The 17,027-nt window shown below is 46.3% G+C and overlaps 1 long non-coding RNA gene across 2 annotated transcripts; it reads left to right on the top strand.

Annotated features, from left to right (window-relative positions):
* Nucleotides 1–2,806: 2,806 nt before the first annotated feature.
* LOC132208892 (uncharacterized) lies at nt 2,807–10,694 on the top strand. Of its 2 annotated transcripts, none has more exons than XR_009444997.1 (3): nt 2,807–2,985; nt 3,759–3,900; nt 8,045–10,694. It is a non-coding gene; the product is annotated as an uncharacterized LOC132208892 (long non-coding RNA). The 2 variants fall into 2 exon arrangements; XR_009444998.1 differs by lacking the exon at nt 2,807–2,985 and adding an exon at nt 3,200–3,330.
* Nucleotides 10,695–17,027: the final 6,333 nt, after the last annotated feature.

Below are 17,027 nucleotides of genomic sequence, written 5' to 3'. Positions count from 1 at the left end.
CATCCTTCCTGTAATGGGGCGACCAGAACTGCACGCAATATTCGAAACAAGGCCACACTAGCATTTTCTACAGTTGCAGCATGACATCATGGCTCCGGAACTCAGTCCCTCTACCAATAAAACCTAACACACCGTAAGCCTTCTTAACAGCACTATCAACCTGGGTGGCAACTTTCAGGGATCTATGTACATGGGCACCAAGATCCCTCTGCACAGCCACACTACCAAGAATCTTTCCATTGACCTGGTATTCTGCCTTCCTATTATTCCTGCCAAAGTGAATCACTTCACATTTAATCCATATTAAACTCCATTTGCCACCTTCCAGCCCAATTCTGCAGTTTATCCAAGTCTCCCTGCAACCTGCAACATTCTTCCACACTGTCCACCACTCCACTGACTTTAGTGTCATCTGCAAATTTACTAACCCATCCACCTATGCTTGCATCCAAGCCATTTATAAAAATGACAAACAGCAGTGGTCCCAAAACAAATCCTTGAGGCACACCACTAGTAACTGGACTCCAGGCTGAATATTTTCCATCAACCACCACTCGTTGCCTTCTTACAGAAAGCCAGTTTCTCATCCAAACTGCTAATTCTCCCTCAATCCCATGTCTCTGTATTCTCTTCAATAGCCTACCATGTGGAGCCTTATCAAAGGCTTTACTGAAGTCCATGTACACCACGTCAACTGCCCTTCCCTCATCCACATGCTTGGTCACCTTCTCAAAAAACTCAATGAGGTTTGGGAGTCACAACCTGCCCTTGACGAATCCATGCTGACTATCTCCAATCAAACTGTTGCTTGCTAGATGATAATAAATCCTATCTCTTATAATCCTTCCCAAAATTTTTCCTCCAACAGATGTAAGGCTCACAGGTCTACAATTACCTGGGTCAGCCCCACTGCCCTTCTTGAACAAGGGCACAACATTTGCAATCCTCCAGACCTCTGGTACTGAACCTGTAGACAATGAGGACTCAAAGATCAAGGCCAAAGACTCCGCCACCTCCTCCCTGGCTTCCCAGACAATCCTCGGAAAAACCCCATCTGGCCCAGGGGATTTATCTACTTCACACCTTCTAGAATTGATCACACCTCCTCCTTACTAACCTTAATCCTTTCAATTCTAGTAGCCCGTAACTCAGTCATCTCCTCTACAATATTCTCCTGTTCCTCAGTGAAAACAGATGAGAAATAATCATTTAGCACCTCTCCGATCTCCACAGGGTCCACACACAACTTCCCACTTCTGTCTTTAACTGGCCCTATTTCTACCAGAGACATCATCTCATTCGTCACATACCTATAGAACGCTTTAGGGTTCTCCTTTATTCTACCTGCCAATGTCTGCTCTTGTCCCTTCCTTGCTCTTCTTAACTCTCTCTTTAAATCCTTCCTCGCTAATCTGTAACTCTCCATCGCCTCATCTGAATCATCTTGTCTCATCGTCACATATGCCTCCCTCTTCCGCTTAACAAGAGATACAATTTCTTTCGTAAACCACAGTTCCCTTATCTCAATCGCTTCCTCCCTGCCTGACAGGGACATACCTATCAAGGACACGCAATATCTGTTCCTTAAACCGGCTCCACGTTTCGATTGTCCCCTTCCCTTGCATTTTGCTAACCCATTCTATGCCTCCTAAGTCTTGCCTAATCGCATTATAATTGCCCTTCCCCCATCTATAACTCTTGCCCTGTGGCATATTCCTAACCCTTTCCATTGCTAAAGTAAACATAACCGAATTATGGTCACTCTCTCCAAAGTGCTCACCTACCAATAAATCAAACACCTGGCCTGGTTCATTACCAAGTACCAGATCCAGTGTGGCCTCCCCTCTTGTCGGCCCTTCGACATACCGAGTCAGGAAACCCTCCTGCACGCATTGGACAAAAACTGATGCATCCGACATACTTGAGTTATAGCATTTCCATTCAATGTTAGGGAAGTTAATGTCTGCCATAATGACTACCCTGTTCTTTTCACTCCTGCCCAGAATCATTTTGCCAATCCGCTCCTCCACATCCCTGGAACTTTGTGGGGGCCTATAAAAAACTCCCAGCTGTGTGACCTCTCCTCTCCTGTTTCTGATCTCAGCCCATACCACCTCATCAAAAGTTCTTTCAGCCACCGTTGTACTGTCCTTGGCTAACAAAGCCACACCTCCCCCTCTTTTACCACCTTCCCTGACCGAAATGAAAGATCTAAACCCTGAAACTTGCAACATCCTGTCCTGACCCTGCTCTATTCGAGTCTCTGAAACTGCCAAAACATCGAGGAGAATGACAGAGTAAAAGTTTCCATAAAATACAAGCTGTTGTTTTGCCTTACATTAGGAGAATCAGGAGTGGCCCATTTTTTCCCCATCTCGGGATGAACCCTGACCATCACTCACAGAGCTGATGAACAGCAGGAAAAATCTTCACCACTGACGACCTGCACTCACCTATCACCTTCCCACCTACTTTCCCCAGCCCCGACTCTGTTTATGTCTCAGCTCCCATCCCCTCCCCCACTTCTGAAGAAAGGTCCTGAACCATCAACTTTCCTGCTCCTCTGATGGTGCCTGGCTCGGTGTGTTCCTCCAGCTTCACACTGTGTCATCCTTGACTCCAGCACCTGCAGCTATTGCTGTCTCTCTGCGAGCGATGTCAGCTTTGGTTCAATCGGAGCACGGGGCGGGGCCAATGGAAGCGGCCTGTGCTCCAGCCAATCAGAGCGAGTGAGATGTTTGTCTGTGTGAAAATCACGTGATCGCCTTTGTCCGGAGACGCAATATCTCTGCGACTGAAGGTGAGCTGCTTGCCGAAAGTACAGTACACGGGATAAAAAGGAAAGCTGCAAAAACAAAACGGGAGGGAAATACTTTCGGTTTTGACTGAGAGGCTTTAATAGCCGTTGATGCATGTCAGAAAACAAATTTTAACATGCCGGCCCCGTGTTTTGCAGCAAACGGAAAAAGGCTGCGATGGGCAGAGGTAATTGCCACCATCTTTATTAGGGGCAATGATCTTCGCGACTCATGCCGGATCGCCATATTCATAGGTGGCAACCTGCAGTGGAACGCAAGCGCAGCCTTTCTTGCTTGGGAGGGGAGATTAAGACAAGAGAAATGTTTGTTTTTGTTTTTGTTTTTCTGGACTTCTTTCCCAGACAGTGAGACACGGCGTGTATTTCCTGGGAAGGACTTTTGACACTGGCGGAGTACTGGCTTCAGGCAGTATAAATTGCTGCAAGTTATACGTTAGATATTTCATGGAGGAGAAATGCCGAAAACGCGTTCAGAACTGCATGTTCAAAAACAAAGTTGCTGGAAAAGCTCAGTAGGTTTAGTAGCATCTGTGAAAGAAAAAAAAATAACGTTTCGGATCCGCTAACCCTTGCTTAGAACTTTATGTTACCTGTTGCACTCTCACTGTAGGAAGTCCTGCTTTAAATATTATTCTGATCTATTAAAGCATATCCGTTTGCCCAGTATTCATATGATTGGGATCAAATCACTGAAAGTGCTCTGAGTCCCCTTGTGCTCCCTGGTCAAATTTATTAATATCTGACTTCCTCAGTCTCTAATAATGGGTGTATTTTACCTCTGCATCTTTCTGTGTGGGGGAGCAGGGTGCTTTGAAGAGGAGGATTTATACATAACTAACAGAAACCAAGAGAAATGTTTGCCTTTTCCAGACAATCTTGTGTTTTCTGGATTTCTGTCCAGGGCTGACCGTTATTTGTCTCTTGTGGATTTGCTTTACAGGATATTTATTGAGAATAATTTGCAGACCAGGATCACAAAGCAAGTTCTCCATTAAGCGGAGTGATCAGGATCTGAGTATCATTGACACTTAACTGGGAAAGGGAAGAGGTTTAACCATTCTATGCGTGGGAGAATACTCCTGGTAAGTTTGTAACTTGAAAGCAGGATATTCAAATTTTTGGTTTGATCACCCCTGGGATAAGTGTTCAGTTCTATACCCTGCAGCTGAGAAAGGAGATATTGGCCTGAGAGGGGTAGATTTGTCCAAACAACACCTCGTCTCTTTGAAAGAACTGCCATATTTCGTCCCAATCGCCCACTTCATGATTTTAATCTATACATTTTTCATTCTTGAATACCTGCAAACTTCCTTTTAAAATTCCTTATGGGCACAAATTCCACCACCCCTCCAGGTGGAATCTTCCATTTCCTGACAACTCCATTGATCCTGAAACTGCTGAAGTCTGTGTTGATTCCTGAGGGTTATAAATTACTGCATTTAATGTGAAGATGCTGTTCCCTGAGCTCCCATTGAGCTGCGTTGAAACAGGATGGGAGGCTGAGATCAGAGTGGGTGTGAGCAGACAATGAAAATGAAAAGGCTGCACTGTGAGTGCTGCTTGGCTAAATGAGAGTGCTTTGGAGTTGGGTGAAACAGAAAGTGAAACTGAAAGATTGAGTGTGATGCTCAGTCTCAGTTTGGGCAGTTCAGAAAGTCTCTCAGTCCTAATGGAAACAGTCAATTGATATTTGATACTGTAAAGAACTTTCTTACGGTTTTTAAAGTATGTATTAGCTTAAATAAAGTTAGGGGCTTTAGGTTTATAATAGTAATGTTTGAAATGAAGGGGGAGGACCTAGCTTAATTAAATTCTTTTTAAGGCAGAAGCTGGCTTAATCTGGAGAGAAGTCATAACAGAAGACATCACATCTGTGGTGTGCTCCTCTTGCACAATAGAACATAGGCTCTTGATGTTGTGTCGACCTGTGAAACCACACTGAAGCCCATTTAACCTACACTATTCCATTATCGTCCATATGTTTATCCAATGACCACTTAAATGCCCTTAAACTTGGCGAGTCTACTACTGTTGCAGGCAGGGCATTGCACGCCCTTATTACTCTGAGTAAAGAACCTATGTCTGACATCTGTACGATATCTATGACCCGTCAATCTAAAGCTATATCCCCTCGTGCTAGCCAGCTCCATCTGAGGAAAAAGGATCTCATTGTCCACCCTATCTAATCCTCATATCATCTTGTATGTCTCTATTAGGTCACCTCTGAACCTTCTCTTTAACGAAAACAGCCTAAAGTCCCTCAACCTTTCCTCATAAGACCTTCCCTCGATACCAGGCAACATTCTGGTAAATCTCCTGTGCACCCTTTCCAATGCTTGCACATCCTTCCTGCAACGCGGTGACCAGAACTCCTAGTGCGGCCGCACCGGAGTTTCGTACGGCTGCAATATTACCTCATGGTTCTGAAACTCAATCCCTCTATCAGTAAAAACGAACACATTGTACACCTTCTTAACAACCCTATCGACTTGTGGAAACTTTCAGGGATCTATGTACGTGGACACCGAGAACTCTTTGCTCATCCACACTACCAAGAATCTTACCATTAGCCCAGTACTCTGTATTCCTGTTACTCCTTCCAACGTGAATCACCTCACAGTTTTCCGCATTAAACTCTGGGACATTACCAGTGTCCCTATTGGGTATTTGTGCAGAAAGTGTGTCCATCTGCAGCTACTGGTTAACTGCTTTTCAGAGGTTGAGCTGTGGGTGCAGTCAGTATGGAGCATCCATGGTAACTGAGAAGGTTGTGGTCGCATTCTCAACAGATTGGTCACGCAGCAGGTGAAGATTACACAGACAGCAAGGGAATGGGTGACCATCAGACCAGTAAAAGGCTCAGAAAGGAAGTGCTCGAGTCATCCACCTCAAATAGATATACTGTTTTGGGTACTGTTCGGGGGTGGGGGTGATGTTGGGGTGGCCACTCGGGAAGCAGCATCAGTCGGGTTCATGGCACTCGGAGTGACTCCGCTGCATAGAAGGGGAGGGAAACGATAAATATGACTGTAGAGACAGGGGATTCGATAGTAAGGGGTCGAGAGAGACATGAATCCAGGATGGTATGTTGCCTCCCTGGTGCCAGGATTAGCAATGACATGGAGCTGTGCAACGAACATGCCCACTACACTCTGCTTTATGCCCTGGAACTATTCTGTAGCTGTTATTTGGACAAGAAAGACACAGATCTTTTTTAGAGCTAAGGAACTCCAAAATCCCATCAAGAGACCCCATGACCCACATGTTATGATCCCAGCTGAAGTCATTGTTAGACAAGCCAGGCAGAAATCTAATAGATTAACAATGTTATCTCTCACTAAAACATAAGCATATAGTGCTGCAGATTTTGCTTTAACAATTAAATAGAAACTAACTAGCAAAAGAGATGAATATAAAATAGAATAAAACAAACCATTTACTTATAGTACAATTTGAAAAAAATTATTTTTAAAAACACAGTAAACATATAACTACACAAATTGCAAAAACCCAGTCATAAATTAAAAAGAAACAAAATAGTTTTTGTACATTACCCGATGCAGCACTCATTGAAACATAGTAACTGGAAGCAGGAATAGACCATTCAGCATTTGAGCCTGCCTCGCCGTTCATTGTGATCGTGACAGATCCTCATCTCAGTACACCATTCCTGCTTTTGCCCTGCACTTCTTGACACCTTTAAAATCTAAAAAAAATCCATCTGCTTGTTGAATATGTTCAGACTTGGCTTCACAGCCTTCTACGGGAGAAAATTCTACAGGTTCACTACCCTTTCAATGAATAAGTGTTTTTCATTTCAGTCCTAAATGGCCTAGCCTGTATCCAAGAGTTATGAAGTACTCACACCAGAGCCTCTGTGTCTGCACCTTTGCAGGTTTAACACACTTTTGGCTTTAATGCTTTAATGCTAGAGCTTCTCCCTGGAGCTAGTATATACTCGAGCTTAAATATGCTCAGCAGCTTTAAGGTTTAGTTACAACATGTCTGGCGTGGGGCAAACTCTAACTCCTCATTCTAAGGTTATCTAGTTCACGATATCTCCTTCACTATTTAGAGAACTGAACTGCAGGGAATTCCTATTCCAATAACCTCAGAAGTCCACTCAAAACTCAAAGTGAAAGTGAAAGCTGAAGTCTCTCTCTCTGAGCTATGGGCATTTTGCTCAACTGTTTAAAAGAAAGTTTTGTAAATATCAAACCTTGAGGCCCCATTATTTTCCTTATCGGGTTAGAAAATAATCTAAGAAGAACAAAAAATCCGTTAGTGGTGCACGCAAAGTTATCCAATTTACAGCCAGGCCTCAAAAACCTGTTTTAAAATAAACCGCTGTGGCTACAGTAATACCAGATAATTATTAATTTCAGATGCACAGGAAACACACTGCTTACTAACCAAAATCCAAAGAAAAATTGCAATAAATGGAACTTGAGGAGATCTGTCTAATCCAAGTTCCCCACTGAGAAGGTGATAGTTTTCCTGTTGTTGAACTGTTGCAGACAAGGTGGTGAAGGTACAACCATAATGCGTTCTGATAAAAATTTATAGAATTCAGGAACAGCAACTTATGTCCAAATCAGAATGTGACTTGAAGGGAATTTGGAGATAATGTTTACACAGACCTGCTGCTCTTGGCTTTCCATCTTGTGGAGGTGACAGGTTCCATCAAACATCACATTGAGATGCAAATGTAGAAATCTTTCCTTGCTGACTTCTCAACTTCTTTTGTGTTGGCCAAAACCTGGTGGTAGGTTGCATTTCCTGATGGACACTTACGTAAGTTGGTAAAATCTGGCAGCTTTCAGACTCTCCCTTTCACCTGCTGACCCCATGAAAGAGCAGCTTTATTCAGCTCAATTTCACAATCTTGCTTTGTATTTTTGTTTAAAAAACCAGAAGTTGCTGGAAAGGCTCAGCAAATCTGACAACTTCTGTGAAGAAAAATCAAAGTTAACATTTCAGGTCTGGTGACCCGGACGTTCAGAGGAAGGGTCAATGGACCCAAAACATTAACTTTGATTTATCTTCACAGACGCTGCCAGACTTGCTGATCTTTCCCAGCAGCTTCCAGTTTTGTTCCTGATTTACAGCATCCAGTGTTCTTTCAGTTTTTATTTTGTATTTTTGTTGTTTCTCTCTCTCTCTCTCTCTCTCTCTCTCTCTCTCTCTCTCCCTCTCTCATTCCTTTTTTTCAATTCATTTCACCAGATATTAGATGGGGAACATGTACAAGTGGAAAACTCAAATATCACATCAGGATCTGACAGTGATGCTTGATTCCTGGAAACAGAAAGCACCCCATTCACAGAGTGAAGAAACTGCAGCACGTTGTGGATGTGGATGTGGATGAGGCTACAGTTGATCATCTGGATTGCGAAAACACAAGCAGAGTCACATTGGGGAGAAACCATATAAATGTAGGGACTGTGAGAATGTATTCAATTATTCATATGACCTGGAATATCATTGACGCAGTCATCCAGGAGAGAGGTTGTTCTGTTGCAGTGAATGTGGTGAAGCATTTTTTCATTCATCCACCTTGCTGATGGCCCAGCAGGATCACACTGGAGAGAGGTTATTTAACTTTTCTGTGTTTGGGAAGAGGTACATATTTTTACTTGCAAAATTGAGACTGTGTCATTGCTGTGACTGGGATAAGAGCTTTAAATGTCCGTGTGGACCGAGGGAGAACCAGCACATTCCCATTGGGTACTCCCCATTCCAAAGCTCTTACTGCAGCAAGAAATTCAGGCGATCATCCAGCCTGTCAATACATCAGCGAATTCACACTAGGGAGAGAGCTTTCACATGCTTTTGTGTGTGGGAAGGGATTCATTAATTCGTCCAAGCTGCTCGTACACCAGTATCTACACTGGGGAGAAATCTTTCAAATGCCGAGGTTCAGGAACAATCAAAAGGAAATTGGACAAGTGCTTGAAAGAAAATAGTTTCAGGCTGATTGAGGAGGCAGCGGCGGAGAGGGTGAAGTTTGAAACCCAGTCATGTCACTGCAGACAGGTCGCCATGACAACACTGACAAACATTCCGTTCCACATTGTTTCACACAAGGGCTAGAATGTCAGAGTAAAATCTTAAATAATGGGGAAGGTTATTATCTGAAATGTGCAGCCAGAGAGGGTGGTAGAGGCAGATTTACTGGAGATTTACAAGAGGAGATTGTCACTCGGTGAATTTCAGTGTCAGGTGGTCTTCCGAATGTTACAGGAAGTAGCTGAAGGATTGACAATTGCTGATTTGAGACTCAGGCACCAGCACCAGCACCAGCATCAGCTTCCATCCCCCACTCCCTCAATAATAAACCCTCCAGTGCAGACTGTTAACTGGTATCAATTTCCCTCTGCAGCGTACATTTGGGGCACTGTTGAAAGGAGGTTAGTGCTTGTTCAGCAATTCCCTGTAACTACTGCAGTACAATTTCTGTTCTGCAGCCTCTGAGCTGAATGGCCTGAAAACGTTCCTGTTGCCCTGCCCTTACTTGGCCTGTTTGGGCCCACGACCTTCTGGAAAGTTGCTCGGTGGCGAAGTGTAAAAATATTGCCCACTTGAATTGAGGTTTGTGTCCTACAGAAAGGAGACTGGAGGCGTGGTGTCATGATGCAATGAAAACCTCTCTCTCAATGTCAGCAAAACAAAAGAACGAATCATTGACTTCAGGAAGAAAGGAGGAGAACACATTCCCATCTAAGTCAACAGAGTGGAAATTGAGAGCTAAGTTTCTAGGAGTGATGATAATCAACAAACTGGCCTGGACTTATCAGTTCGATGTGACTGTCAAGAAGGCACAACGACGTCTCTTCTTCTGCAGGCGCCTTAGGAAATTTGCCAAGTCCATAAGGACCATCACCAACTTTTACAGATGCACCACTGAAAGCATACTGCCCAGGTTCAAAATGCCCTGGTACGGCAACTGCTCTGCCCACGACTGTACAAACTGTAGAAGACGGTGTGCGCGGGCCACACCATCATGGAAGCCAACCTTCCACCCATGGACTACATGCCTACAAAGAAAGGCTACCAACATCATAAAAGACCCCTCCCACTGTGTAATGCTCTCCCACAACCTCTTCCATCAGGCAGAAGATGCAGTAGCTTGAACACACACACCAGCAGGTTCAAGAACAGCTTCTTTCCAGACATTATTAGACTGATGAATGGACTATCTAACTTCAAATCATGTTAAAATGTTGATTTTGCTCTGCACATCTCCTGTGTGACGTAAGCTACACACCTCACTCTGTGCCAGCATCCTATGACCTGTATATCCTTGCTTACTATGGTTTGCCTGTAGTGGTCACAAGACAAGGTTTTACACCGTACACATGGCAGTAAATAAATAAGGTCAAATCTCGAGGTGTTCTCTCGTCTAGTCAGGGCTGTCCTCGCCACAGTCCTCCCTCCAGTCTGATTGCTAGGTTTCACCTCTGAGCCCTTCACTTACTGCTGTCCTGCTGCTGATCTTGACCTCAGGCATTTTCTTGCTACTAACCACCATTTCTCTCGGTGTCGTCACTGTGTGCCTCAAAGTCTGAATATCAGTTTCTGAGACCCTTGGACAGACTGGACAGGACGTAATACCATTTCAGACAAGCGCCATTGTTTACGAAAGCCCATTTGCAGAGCCATCTGATGGGCCGAATAGTCTACTCCCGTGTTGCTATGACTTGTAATTCTTTTAATGTATATTTCTTTATTCTGGTATTTTAACAAAATAAAACAGAGAAATCCTAGAAAGATACTAGAAGTCCTTGCTCACCTGGCAGATGAAATGACAATTGTATCATCGTGTCTGAGGTTAACATTCTCCTCCAGCTATTTTAATGCAGACTTTGAACAACTTATTTCAACAGGTCTGTTTTAAAAGTTAGCACCAGGCATGGTTACATTGTGATGGCAAAAGTCAATTTCAGATTAGAAATTTCAACCTGTTTACTTTCATCCTGGAACAGTTCACAGTTTGACACCAGTATCTGAACCGACACACATTTCTGGGATTCAGTGACGTTGTTCCTGACTCGAAACAGACTTATAAAGTGGCTTCTGTTCTGTGTCTCGGAGTTGGAACCATTAAAAAGTACCGCCGGAAAACATTTCCAGCACACCTCACTGTTAACCCACGTGGGGAATTTTCTATGAGAACAGAAAGATGGGAAAGAGCAATGTGCTATTTGCCTCTCTCAGTGTGACCCCGAGGAGTGTGTCCAGGCTAAGGTTCTGTTCCTACCAATGATCCCTCTCCAAATTATCCTTTGAGCTCCAGCAGATGATGTTAAACACTGAGATGGGAAAGAATATCAACAACAATGTTTTTAATTCAGTAAAACTGAATTGTTAACCATGTATCTAGAATACCAAGAACTGTCAATATGAGCAAAAGCAAAACCCAGTGATCAGAACATTATTTACTCCAGGATGTGATTAACTGGAGGATCTAAACCCCTGCAGCCACTGGCGAACTCACAAGTGTCTCAGTTGGTGAGATGACTGAGTGACTATTGGCCCACACAAGAAGCGGGTGACCCGCTTCTCACCAGTGTGTTCCTCCGACACTTCTGCCATCCACAATCCGACCCCACCACCCAAGACATTTTTCCATCCCCACCCCTGTCTGCTTTCTGGAGAGACCACTCTCTCCGTGACTCCCTTGTTCGCTCTACACTGCCCTCCGACCCCACCACACCTGGCACCTTGCCCTGCAACCACAAGAAATGCTACACTTGCCCCCACACCTCCTCCCTCACCCCCTATCCCAGGCCCCAAGATGCCTTTCCACATTAAGCAGAGGTTCACCTGCACATCTGCCAATGTGGTATACTGCATCCACTGTACCCGGTGTGGCTTCCTCTACATTGGGGAAACCAAGCGGAGGCTTGGGGGCCGCTTTGCAGAACACCTCCGCTCAGTTCGCAATAAGCAACTGCACCTCCCAGTCGCAAACAATTTCCACTCCCCCTCCCACCCTTTAGATGACATGTCCGTCATGGGCCTCCTGCAGTGCCACAATGATGCCACCCGAAGGTTGCAGGAACAGCAACTCATATTCCGCCCGGGAACCCTGCAGCCTAATGGTATCAATGTGGACTTCACCAGTTTCAAAATCTCCCCTTCCCCCACTGCATCCCTAAACCAGCCCAGTTCGTCCCCTCCCCCCGCTGCACCACACAACCAGCCCAGCTCTTCCCCCCCCACCCACTGCATCCCAAAACCAGTCCAAGCTGTCTCTGCCTCCCTAACCGGTTCTTCCTCTCACCCATCCCTTCCTCCCACTCCAAGTCGCACCCCCATCTACCTACTAGCCTCATCCCACCTCCTTGATCTGTCCGTCTTCCCTGGACTGACCTATCCCCTCCCTACCTCCCCACCTATACTCTCTCTACCTATCTTCTTTACTCTCCATCTTCGGTCCGCCTCCCCCTCTCTCCCTATTTATTCCAGAACCCTCACCCCATCCCCCTCTCTGATGAAGGGTCGAGGCCCGAAACGTCAGCTTTTGTGCTCCTGTGATGCTGCTTGTCCTGCTGTGTTCATCCAGCCTCACATTTTATTATCTTGGATTCTCCAGCATCTGCAGTTCCCATCATCTCCCGCCAGTGTCAGTGGGTTTTTGTGGACAGCAAGTCCATTTTGCTTTTGAGACTTTGTTCACAGAATATTGAGAAGTTTTCTTATCGAGATGAGTAAGTCACTGTACAATGAGGTAAATGACTGATTTGAATCCTTTGCCACACGCAGAACAGATGATGGCTCTCTCCCTGCTGTATGAATTTGCATATGGACAGTGAATTCCCATGATCGTCTCCAGCCTTTCCCATGGTGAGAACACCTGAATGGTCTCTTGTCAGTGTGAGCATCTTGGCAAGTCAGCTCCACAGAACACACACACACACACCACACCCTGCAATCAGATATTTAAAAGCTCTTTTGGCAATGCACACTTTGTATTAAACAAATTTCTGTTGAATTTGGGAATCAGCAGTTATGGGGATAAGGCAGGAAGGTGCAGTCGAAGATTTTCTGGAACAACCAAAGTTGCTGGAAAAGCTCAGGAGGTCTGGCAGCATCTGTAAAAAAAAACAGAGTTAGTGTTTCGGGTCCGGTGACCCTTACTCAGAACTGGGTGAGTACGCAGAGGAATAAAGCTGAGGCCTTTGCTGAGTACAGAGCGTTCAGCATCAGAGAGCAGAAGGTTAGGCAGGATGGTGAATACCCGCCAGGAGGTGGAGTTGGGGGAGGAGATTGAGGCTGAGGGACAGGGAGGAGAGGAAGTTTCCAAAGGGTCATGGGTATCTCTGAGTTGTTGCATCTTGTGGGCCTTGATGCCTGAAAGGAAAAGAAGAAGTTTCTTATTAGCACAACGAAGAAGCCGGAGGATGAAGTGGAACTACAGAGTGGTGCAGCCCTGAGTCAGTGTGATGCGATGCTATTGGAAAGAAAGGTTGAGAGTGTGTATATGGTGCCGCATGGCAGTGAGTGTGGATCTCTGGGTGCGGCAACAGCAGCTATCTATGGAACGTTGAACATCTCAGAGATCTATGACAGTGGGAAGATTCAAAACATTAGGGATAAAACTTCAGCTGGAATCCACGTGAGGGAAGTCTGAGCTGGAGGTAGTCACTGAAGAATGTGATATGGCCGTGCGAGGAAGTTTTAGCAAATACTTGGGCAAACACCAGGAGTGACAGTGAAATTGATGTCGGTGGACAAGAAGAAAGATCGGAACAGACATCCCATTGGAGAGAGGAGCAGAAATTCTTCAAGGTGGGCATGCCTGGAAGAGATGTGACAGTGAGTTAAATATGAAATAAAAACTGAAAGAACTGCAGATGCTGTGAAGCAAGAACAAAAACATAAAAACTGAAAGAACTGCAGATGCTGTGAAGCAAGAACAAAAACAAAGTTCTGAGGAAGGGTCACTGGACCCAGAACATTAACTCTTTTTTTCTTCACAGATGCTGCCAGACCTATTGGGCTTGTCTGAGATAATGGAAACTGCAGATGCTGGAGAATCTGACATAACAAAGTCTGGAGCTGGATGAACACAGCAGGTCAAGGAGCATCTTAGGAGCACAAAAGCTGATGTTTCGGGCCTAGACCCTTCATCAGAGAGGGGGATGGGGAGAGGGTTCTGGAATAAATAGGGAGAGAGGGGGAGGCGGACCGAAGATGGAGAGAAAAGGTGGAGAGGAGAGTATAGGTGGGGAGGTGGGGAGGGGATAGGTCAGTCCAGGGAAGATGGACAGGTCAAAGAGGTGGGATGAGGTTAGTAGGTAGGAAATGGAGGTGCGGCTTGAGGTGAGAGGAGAGGATAGGTGAGAGGAAGAAAAGGTTACGGAGGCGGGGACGAGCTGGGCTGGTTTTGGGATGTGGTGGAGGGAGAGGAGATTTTGAAGCTGGTGAAGTCCACATTGATACCATTGGGCTACAGGGTTCCCAAGCGGAATATGAGTTGCTGTTCCTGCAACTTTCGGGCGGCATCATTATGGTACTGCAGGAGGCCCACGATGGACATGTCATCTGAGGAATGGGAGCGGGAGTTAAAATGGTTCGTGACTGGGAGGTGCAGTTCTTTATTGCGAACCGAGCATAGGTTTATGCAGAGCGGTCCCCAAGCCTCCGCTTGGTTTCCCCAATGTAGAGGAAGCCACAACGGTTACAGCGGATGCAGCACATTGGCGGATGTGCTGGTGAACATCTGCTTAATGTGGAAAGTCATCTTGGGACCTTGGATGGGGGTGAGGGAGGAGGTGTGGGGGCAATTGTAGCACTTCCTGTGGTTGCAGGGGTAAGTGCTGGGTGTGGTGGGTTGGAGGGGAGTGTGGAGCGGACAAGCGAGTCATGGAGAGAGTGGTCTCTCCCGAAGTCAAGCGGGGGGATGGAAAAATGTCTTTGTTGGTGGTGTCGGATTGCAGATGGCGGAAGTGTCGGAGGATGATGCGTTGTATCCGGAGGTTGGTGGGGTGGTATGTGAGGTCTAGGGGAATTCTCCTTTGGCGGTTATTGCAGGGACGGGATGTGAGGAATGAGTTGTGGGAAATGCGGGAGACATGGATGAGGGCGTTCTCGACTACTGCGGGGTGTGGGTGGGGAGGTGGTGGTGGGGCGGGAGTGAAGTTGCAGTCCTTGAAGAACGGGGAGATCTAGGATGTACGGGAGTGGAATGCCTCATCCTGGGAGCAGATGCGGTAGAAGTGCAGGAATTGGGAAGAGGGAATGGAATTTTTGCAGGACAGTGGGTGGGAGGAGGTGTATTATAGGTAGCTGTGGGATGAAATAGACATTGGTTTCTAGGTGGTTGCCTGAAATAGAGACAGAGGGGTCCAGGAAGGTGAGGGATGTGTCGGAGATGGCCGAAGGGGAACTTGAGGTTGGGGCGGAAGCTGTTGGTGAAGTGGATGAACTGTTCGAGCTCCTCTTGGGAGCAAGAGACGGCGCCGATGCAGTCATCAATGTAATGGAGGAAGAGGTGGGGTTTGGGGCCTGTGTAGGTGAGGAAGAGGGACTATTCCATGTAACCTACAAAGAGGCAGACATAGCTTGGGCCCATGCTGGTACCCATGGCCACCCCCTTTGTAGGAAGTGGGAGGAATCAAAAGAGAAGTTGTGAGGGTGAGGATGAGTTCGGCTAGGTGGATGAGGGCGTCGTTGGAGGGGGATTGGTCAGGTCTGCAGTACAGGAAGAAGCAGGGGGCCTTTAAGCCATTTGTATGGGGAATGCAGATGTATAAGGTCTGGACGCCTATAGTGAAAATGAGGTGTTGGGGACCGGGGAGTTGGAAGTTCTGGAGGAGGTGGAGGGACTGGGTGGTGTCATGGATGTAGGTGGGGAGTTCCCAGACCAAGGGGGAGAAAATGGAGTCCAGATAGGTGGAGATGAGTTCGGTGGGGCAGGGGCAGGCAGAGACAATAGGTCGGCCAGGGCAGGCAGGTTTGTGGATTTTGGGAAGGAGATAGAAGTGGGCGGTGCGGGTTTGGGGAACAATGAGGTTGGAGGCTGTGAGTGGGAGGTCACCTGAGGTGATGAGGTTGTGAATGGTTTGGGAGATGATAACCCACTCTGTTCTCCTGGCAACGGCCTACAAACCCATCCCCATGCTGATCCCCTAGAAAAGGCATGTGAACCCTTCATTATTCTGATCTCCTGCCAATGGCCTGTGAACCCATTCCCACTCTGTCATCCTAACAGTGACCTGTGAACCCATTCCCACTCTGTCATCCTAACAGTGACCTGTGAACCCATCCCCATTCTGTCATCCTAACAGTAACTTGCGAACCCATCCCCACTCTGTCATCCTGCAGTGACCTATGAACCCTTCACCACTCTGTCATCCTAACAGTGACCTGTGAACCCATTCCCACTCTGTCATCCTAACAGTGACCTGTGAACCCATCCCCACTCTGTCATCCTAACAGTAACTTGCGAACCCATCCCCACTCTGTCATCCTGCAGTGACCTATGAACCCTTCACCACTCTGTTATCCTAACAGTGACCTGCGAACCCATCCCCACTCTGTCATCCTCACAGTGACCTGAGATCCCATCCACAATCTGTTCTCACACTAACAGCCAGTTAATCCCTCCCCACTCTGCTCTCCAATCAACGGCCTCTGAACCCACCCTACTCCCTTTCATAGCAAAATCCTGTGAACACGTTCACACTCCATTTCCTCAGCAAGTACCTGTGAAATTATTCCATTCGGACACCCTCACAGTGGCCTGTGAGCCCATCCTGTCTATGTTAGCCTAGCTCTGACCTGTGAACAATCTGCAATCGTTTCTCACAGCAACAACAAGTAAACCCATCCCCTCTCTTCTCTAACAGCCAAACCCTGTGAACGTGCCCCCACTCTGTTAACTTAGTAACGGCCTATCAGCACATCTCCACTGTTCAGCAAGCAACAGCCTGTGAACGCATCCTTCCTCAGCTCCCCTACCAACATGCTGCGAACTGGAACCCACAATATTCTTCTTGCTATAGTCTACAAAACCATCCCGACACTGTTCCCTTAGTAACGGCCTGTGAAAGCATTCACACTTCCTTCATGCAATGACTTATGTCGTTGTGTGAACTCATGTTCACTCTTTTCCACAAGCTACAGGGTGCAAAACATCCCAATCTCTTCCCCTGGCAATGATCTGTGAACCAATGCCCACCCTTTTCTCATCACAATAGTT

Source organism: Stegostoma tigrinum, unplaced genomic scaffold, assembly GCF_030684315.1.
Source record: "Stegostoma tigrinum isolate sSteTig4 unplaced genomic scaffold, sSteTig4.hap1 scaffold_57, whole genome shotgun sequence".
Classification (NCBI taxonomy): domain Eukaryota; kingdom Metazoa; phylum Chordata; class Chondrichthyes; order Orectolobiformes; family Stegostomatidae; genus Stegostoma; species Stegostoma tigrinum.
This window is presented reverse-complemented; position numbering and strand designations above follow the sequence as displayed.